At 44.2% G+C, this 8143-nt stretch overlaps 1 long non-coding RNA gene across 1 annotated transcript in view; it reads right to left on the bottom strand.

Annotated features, from left to right (window-relative positions):
- Positions 1 to 7617: 7617 nt before the first annotated feature.
- LOC121494373 overlaps positions 7618 to 8143 on the bottom strand; it is a 68043-nt gene continuing 67517 nt past the window's right edge. Inside the window, exon 5 of the long non-coding RNA XR_005988798.1 lies at positions 7618 to 7854. This is a non-coding gene — a long non-coding RNA (uncharacterized LOC121494373). The remainder of the gene's footprint in view (positions 7855 to 8143) is intronic.

The raw sequence follows: 8143 nt of genomic DNA, 5'->3' as shown, positions 1-8143 counted from the left end.
GATTAAAACAGAAGGACATTAAACAACAATAAAATCTATGATGTTTAAGATAGTATGGATTTTCTGAACTGAAAACACTCGATGCTGGTAAGGGTAAGGTAAAACTGATTCCAGAAAACCAAGAACTATATAAATGTCTCAAAATAAAGGAAAGATAAAGTGGATTCTAATCAAATAACATAACATTTAACATCCACAAAGAGTGGAAAATTTCCACAAAAAGTGGAAAACTATACAGGAACATGGGAAATTGCTTACGATGTCAATGAGACAAGACACTAAGTTGCATGTATAGACCACTTCCAAGTGCTCACAGCCATATTTCCCTAAGTAAAAGAGAGTGCAAGGAATATCACTGTGCTTTTATTCTTTCCATCCTCTCTTTCCTTCGTACTTTATAGGCAGGGAAACTGAGGCCAAGTGGGTGGCTCTGCTGTTGAGAACCTGTCCCTACAGTTTCCACATAGCCTGCAGGAGTATCTGAAAGGGCAGAGTAGAAAAGCTGATGAGCATGCACTGGGAGGGCCATGTCACAGAAGCCATGTGGGGCTGGGGGTGGAAAGGGCTGGTTCAACCATGGCTTTGGCACATGCTTTCTAAACAACAAATCCTGCTCAGTGACAGGCCCCGAGGAACAGAGGCAGGTCAGATGTGGTGTCTGCCCTCACAGAGCACAGCGGAGGGAGAGCTGGCCTCTGCCTAAAGCGATCAGGGAAAGCATCAAAGAGGAAGTGGTATTTGGACCTTGAAGCAGGACAGGGACATGCAGCTGGAGCCAGTGTGTGCTAGTTGGTAAAGGGATGACTGTTAAATTGCCAGGAATCTTGCATGTTGGTGCTTAGACACAGCCATTAATAAAAATAGATGCCATAAGCTTATAATCTGATAAATAATATTTGAAGCAAAGGTAATAAGCAAAATTCATCACATCCTAATTACTTGGCTTGATCTTACTATTACCTGTGCCTTTGAGGCTGTTTACTGTACCTGTGTGGTGATAATACTACAGAATCATGTGCATCTCTTCTCAACTCCACATTCAATGGCACCATGTCAGCAGCTTGAAACTGGCAGTGATGGGAGTACTTGCATCACAGAAATGGGCAAATGCTACAAATCAGAACTTGGCTTAATGTTTTGTCAATGGTCAAGCATTTAGACCCTGGACTTCTGAAAAGTGGTGGAGAAAATATTAATAATTCAGACTAAACTTAGTCTGCCATGCTCACAGGTTTTCTTTATATTATGAATAGCACCGAAATATGAGGAAACTCTTCCAGTACTTGAAAACTATTACCTGCTTAGCAGACAAGGTATCTTGTTACTGATGAATATGTGAAGTTCCATTGTATGTCTTCATTATCTCATTTTGTCTTACTTATAGCGTAAATGAAAATACCAGTCAACATTGATCAAAGAGCTTCACTCCACATATGAGCGACCTCTCTGCTGCATCTTATAGTAACCAAGCATTTGTTCCTAGTTTGGTTTTGCAATGCTATTGCTGGCAACAGAATTAGAAAAACTGACAGTGGAGTTTATAAGGAATAGCACTAAAGGGAAAGGTGTGTGGAACTTACAATAGAGTATTGCCTATGATCCATAAGTCACATGCTACTATGGTTTCCTCACTACTTAACTTTCTCATATAGTTTTAAATTTCTGTGTCTATAGTCAGATTCCTACTGCAACTCCTACCCTTATTTTTGTTCTTGATGTTGTTTGCATTTTTTTAAGATTTTATTTATTGATTCATAAGAAACAGAAAGAGGCAGAGACACAGGCAGAGGGAGAAGCAGGCTCTCTGCAGGACTCCATCTCAGAACCCCAGGATCACAACCTGAGCCAAAGGCAGATGCTTAAGCATTGAGCCACCCAGGTGTCCCGATGTTGTTTGTATCTTATGATTTCCCTTAATTAGTCCAGAAGTTAGTTTTTATTACCAGTTTTTCAAAGAATTGGCTTCTGTGTTGACCATCTGTACTCGTGTATTGTTTGCTTTGGTTGTTTCTTTTTCACTCATTTCTAATTTCATCCTTCTACTTCCTCTGGGTTTATTTCATTCTTTTTATAGCTTCTTGGATCAAAAGTTCAGTGATCTCACTCCTTCTTTTAAAAATTTTTATCTTTCAATAGCAAGGCTAGCTCAAGCTACAAACTTCCCTCCAAGCACTGCTTTGGCAATATCGAAGAGATCCGACATTTACCAGTGTGCTTTTGTTTCCAAGTGTATGGATTTACAGGGTGGAGGTGTCTTTCAGCAACTGGTAGCATTTTGGAGAATGCTGAGATTTCCACTACTTACTATTATTTTTCTTAACATTTTTTAAAAATTGAAATATGATACACAGTAAAGTGACTACAGATTATGTGTATAGCTTGATGAATTTTTACAAATACAAATATGTAGGGGCACCTGCGTGGCACAGTCAGTTAAGCATCCAATTCTTGATTTCAGCTCAGGTCCTGATCTCAGGGTCCTGATATTGAGCCCCAAGGAAGGCTCCCTGCTCAGCAGGGTGTCTGCTTCTCCCTCTCCCTCTGCCCTTCCCCACTCACCACATGCACACGCTCTCTCTCTGTCTCTGTCTCTCTAAAATAAAGAAATAAATCTTTAAAAGAAAAAAATACATATACCTATGTCTCTGCCTATGGATCAACATATAGAACATTACCAGAGCACAGAAGACATCCTGCCTCTCCCCATCAATACCCCTCAGAGGTATCATCCATGATTCACTTTCCATGCATAAGTTTTTGCAGTTCTTATAAATGAATCATACAATATGTATTCTTTTGTGTCTAGCTTCCTTCTCTCTACACAGTTGTCCATGGTACAAAGACATTGCAATTTATTTATCCATCCTACTGTGCAAGACACTTAGGTTGTTACCTATGTATAATTATCTTAAACAATGTTGCTATGAACATTCTTATAAATATCTTTTAGTAGAAACATGCATTTCTTATAGGTATACACATGAAAGTACTAATAAACTTTCAATTTTTAGATTCTGACTATATTTTTCCCTATATCATTTAAAATCTTAGTTGGGTCAAGGTAGGATATAAACATATTTTATCATGTGTGACTATGTCAAACGGATCAGGGGCTGTAACTCACAGTACTATTCTCCCCATATAAGCTCTCCTGGGCCCTAGTGTTCAAACTTAGAAAAATCCTAGAACCCAGATCTCTCAGGCAGTGGCTCTGAACTTCTGTCCCAGAATCATCTGGAGCACTTGTTAAAAATGCACAACCCTGCCTCTGCCCCAAATCTATTGCCTTGATTTCTCCAACAGCAGGACCCAGGAATCTTCATTTTAACAAGTATCCCATGATTCCACTGCTCATGGAGGTGTCAAACATTCCTGGCTTCCATGGTTCCATGGGGACCAGTGAAGTGAATTATCACCAACCCAGGCAGCCTGTATCCCTCTGTGTCCCATTCTGAGAACCCCAGTTATAACTCGGTTCTCTCCCTGGCCACTTCCTCCTCGTCTTCACTGCTAAAAGCCCAAGTAACAAATGTAGAATGGCTTATCAGAATTACCAGTAAATTTGGGTGGATCTGACCCCTTTCCTCACTGCACCCATGGGAAAACCGAGATCAGGGAGATGAAGAGGAGTCCATAAGGAGACAGGGTCCCACCCTCCCTTTGTCTACAATAAGGAAAAAGTCTTGCAGAGGGAAACCCCTTAGCCCCAAGTTTCCTGAGAGTATCAGTGTTCTAGAAGATGCCTGTGTTATCAGAGTGAGTGTGGCCTTGGGAACCAGACAGACCTGAGGTCAAATCCTAGCTCCTCACCTTGAATAAAATAAATGGAGGTTTCTGAACCTCAGGTCCCAATCTTGAAAATGGGTTTCAAGCTGATGTTAGGATGAGAGCTAACACTTACATGAAGTATTTGGCACGTGGTATGTGCTGAATAAATGGATATAATTATTAAGAGAATCTCAGTCACTCAGGAAGTCCTGTCACTTTGTCTGGAATAGTACACAGGCTGTGGCAGAAGCAATGGAGAAAGGAATCTTGACTTTCCTAATGCCTTACCTACTCTCTTTAGGTTCTTCCTCTGTGACCTGCATGCTGGAACTCCAAATTCACCTAAGAACCCTTCCACTGGACACACGTTTCCTGAGCAGCAACTGGAGACGGGATCCTGAGAAGCCCTGGGGTTTCAGTTCCTGCCCCAAGGAATATCTGCCCTGACAGACAGGTAGGCATGTATATGGACAGCCACGTACAGAGGGCAAAGTAAGAGTCTGGGTGAGGAAGTGGAGTTTGGGTGGGCCCAGGGGCCAAGGCAGGCGCGAGCAGGGAAAACTCACCAGATGAATGCAAGTCTGGCAGTTTACAAATGGCTAAGTGGAGGGTCAGGGAGTTGGGCAAACACTCCCAGTGGCCCTAAAACCTGGCTCCTCTGACTCTCCATCTATGTTAGAATTTATCTTTTAGGAAAAGCTGGATTGATAATAGGGTCAACCAAGAGCCCAGCAAATATGTAAAAGCTTAGTAGGAACTTGCAGCCATAAAGCAAATCAAAGATGTTAAGCAAACTGAGATTCATAGTCTTTTGTTTGCCTGTCTGAGCTAACATCTCACAAAGGAGGACGTCCCCCCCCCCCCCCCCGCCCAGCAAAGTACATGTGGGTTTGTGTTAGTAAGTGGTATTTACAAAGTATTTTGATCTCAAAATCACATCTCCATGGATGTTCAGATGTAGGAGCAAGAACTCACCTTGGACAGCACTTTTGCTCTTTTCATGGCCAAGCCTTGGGATTGGTGCATTGGACCCAAGAGTCAGGAGGCCGTGTGACTTGCTTTGTGATCTGGGCGATTCCCTCTCCCTCTCTGGGGCCCAGTATCCCAGTCTGTGAAATGCAAGCATTAGGCTAATTGCCTCGCAGGGCTCCCTCAGACCTAGGGTTCTCAGATCCTGTCGTCTTATTTTGGATACCTGTAACAGCTCTGGGAGGTAGACATCATCATGCCCATTTGACAGATGGAGAGTCAAAGCTTAGAGAAGGGAAGAGTTAGAGGACACCCAAGAGTCAAAGGCTGAGCCAGCCCAGAACCCAGAGCCCTGCAGCTTTCCCAAGTATACCTCCTAGAAAGCCATATGTGCACATCTGCATGTACATGCATGCATGTGGAGCAGGGCGCATGTTCTCACATGTGCCCCAGAGCCGCCCTGCCGTGGTTCCTGGATGCTGCGTGTATAGACTCGTAGGCTGGGCCAGGCCTATTCCAGGCAGTTCCGCCCTGTGGGAGGCAGGAGAAGAGGGGAAAGGGGGGGAGGAGGGTGGGAGCTACACCTACATTTTTGTGCTGCCCTCTGATTTCAGCGGCTGCAACACAGGCTCCTGGCTGCTGTGTACTTAGCTAAGTCTGAGTGACTCCATACACGGGCAGTGGGCCGGAACCCTCCCCTCCAAGCATCGAAACTGACTAGCTCCTCTCACGGCGGGGATCCAGGCCTGCAGGGGCACTCACGGCCCTTCTTGCATATGCACACCGAAACACACACACACACACAGAGGCAAGCGTATGGGCACACACTCACAAACACGTGTGCACACGTACACACTTAGCAAGTGTTTCCCCCAGGTTCCTCATCAGTAAAATGGGAGACAAACTCTTTGCCTGACCAGAGGAGCCTTTGAGTTCACAGACATTGAAGCTGGTTGTACAAACTGTAAAGAGCTAGAAAGACCCTGCTGGGATAATGCTCACCCAATCTGCGTGAATGGCAAAGAACAGGGTTTTTCTTCCCTTTTAAAAATTAATAACCTGGGATCCCTGAGTGGCTCAGTGGTTTAGTGCCTGTCTTGCGCCCGGGACATGATCCTGGAGTCCTGGGGTCGAGTCCCACGTTGGGGTCCTTGCATGGGGCCTGCTTCTCCCTCTGCCTGTGTCTCTGGCTCTCTCACTCTCTCTCTGTGTCTCTCATGAATAAATAAATAAAATCTTTTAAAAAAATAAATAAAAATAAAAATTAATAAGCCATGTGGGCTGCCTTTTAAGTGCGATTAGATAAGTTTACTCTAGTTTTAGTTTAATACAAAATTAGTAATTTCAGCCTCGGAATCATGTTGTCTTGTGCGCTCTTCATCCTCTTCATTAAATCGGGAATGGACTGCAAAGAACACCTTGATGGATAATTCAAAAGAAAGATGATATTGATTTTGGACTTCTAACTTCCAGGACTCTGCAATAATAATTTTGTTGTTTTAGCCAAAAAAAGTGGGGAGGAGGAGATGCTATAGTGAGGTAGTTAATAGAATGGACTCTGGAACCAGACTGCCGGGGCTCAAATCCCAGTTCTGCCGCTTGCTGGTATGTCATGCCTTGGTCGTGTGATTTCACAGCTTTGTGCCTCAGGCTCCCCATCTGCCAGGTGAGGTGACTATAGGACCTACTCCATTGGGTGATTATGAGTGTCTGCACGTACAGAACTGCTCAATTAAGAGGGGTTGTTATTATTTTTTTCTTAGAAGCGGAGTAGGTGGTGATGATCGTATTCAAGGTTGCCTGGTGATTCACTGACAGTGCCAAGGTCAGCCCTGAGCTCTCCCATGCCCCCACCAGTCTACACTGGCTTTGGGGGAACCCTCTGTCATTGGAGGGTAGGGCAATTACTCTACCCCACCTCCTGCCCACAGCCTTATCTCCAGATCCCTTGGAATGTTTTAATGAGGGAAACTCAAGATCTGGCTGGGTAAAAGCAGAAAGGTAAGGTTCTCTGCACCACTCTCTACCAGTGCTAGCTCCAATAGTGTCATCTGTGACTGGATACAGGGGTCTGGTGACAGAAGGCTTGAAACCCTGAGAGTTATAGGGACCCAGAAATCTGTCATAAAGGGAATAAGTTAAACCAAGAATTGGGCCCAAATTCTGCTCTGCCTGAGAAACTGGGTGACCTAGGGAAATCATTTCACCTCTCAGAGCTTTTGGAGATAACACTGGTTGAAGTTTTTAAGGCTAGGATTTGACAAGACCAGAAATATCTCACATTCCAAAGGATGTAAAAAAATTTTTTTTGCTCAGTCAGTGAAGGTATGAGAAGAGGTCAAATGTAGAGACTGACTCTAACCTGCTAAGCAGCTAAGAGCCATCATAAGCCCACATGGTTGAAAAATTCCTATGGGGCAACTTTTATTGCAATGCAAATGCAACCCAGAAGCCAAGACATAAAAGGCCAAGTCATGGAAGTTGTGTCTGTCTTGAAGGCAGTCACCCAGAGGGTGGGAATCAGAGGGGTTTCAGGGGACTGTGAATAAGCACTCTGGCCAAGGAAGCAAGCACATGGCTTCCCGTGTTAGCCAGCACTGGTTTCAAATCCTTACTTGGCCACTTGTTGACAGCTGAGTGATCTTAGGTAAGTCCCTCAACCTCCTGCCTCACAGCTTCCTCAGCTATAAAATGGTCATAATAATCATGGCCCATGTGGTCATCCATGTACAGGATTATGTTGGGTGATGCAGTGAAATGTTCCTAGTGCACAGTAAGCTCAATGAATGGAAGGTATTGTTCTCATTTGGGTTCTCTTTGTTTTGGGGTGATAGAAATAAAACTCAAGTAAAAAAGTTTTATTTCTTAATAAAGCTTAAGAAGGCGTTTTATTGGTTTAAGTAACCAAGAAGGGCAGGGGTGGAGCTGGCCTTAGGGAGGAAGGTCTGGGACCAGGAGCTTAAACCCAAAGACACTCTCTTCTCAGCATTTCATCTCTAACTGTTGGCTTCATTCCTTCCTTCCACAGGCAGGCTTCCCTGTGGATGAGGACATGGCTCCCAACAACTCCAGGCTCACATCTCCATCACCCATCGGGAAAGGATTCATTCTCATCAGCTAAAAAAAAAAAAAAAAAAAGCCCAAGAAAGGACCCTAAATTGCCCGGCTTGGGTCACATGATCATCACCTCAATCACAGTAGCCAGGAGGATGGAGTCCTCTGATTGGCTTATCAGTCATGTATCTAGGGCGCCAGGGAAGTGCTCTTAGAAGAAAGAGGATGGGGATGCTCTGCCAGTTTCTCTTCAGGGAGTCTTGTGGGTGGAGAAGGGGAACAGTTCTCTGTGCTAGATGCTGGGAATGGCATGAAGCCACTTCTTACAGGTGTTACATCCTCTTAGTGTGCC

The sequence above is a fragment of the Vulpes lagopus genome, chromosome 7, assembly GCF_018345385.1.
Source record: "Vulpes lagopus strain Blue_001 chromosome 7, ASM1834538v1, whole genome shotgun sequence".
Lineage (NCBI taxonomy): Eukaryota > Metazoa > Chordata > Mammalia > Carnivora > Canidae > Vulpes > Vulpes lagopus.
This window is presented reverse-complemented; position numbering and strand designations above follow the sequence as displayed.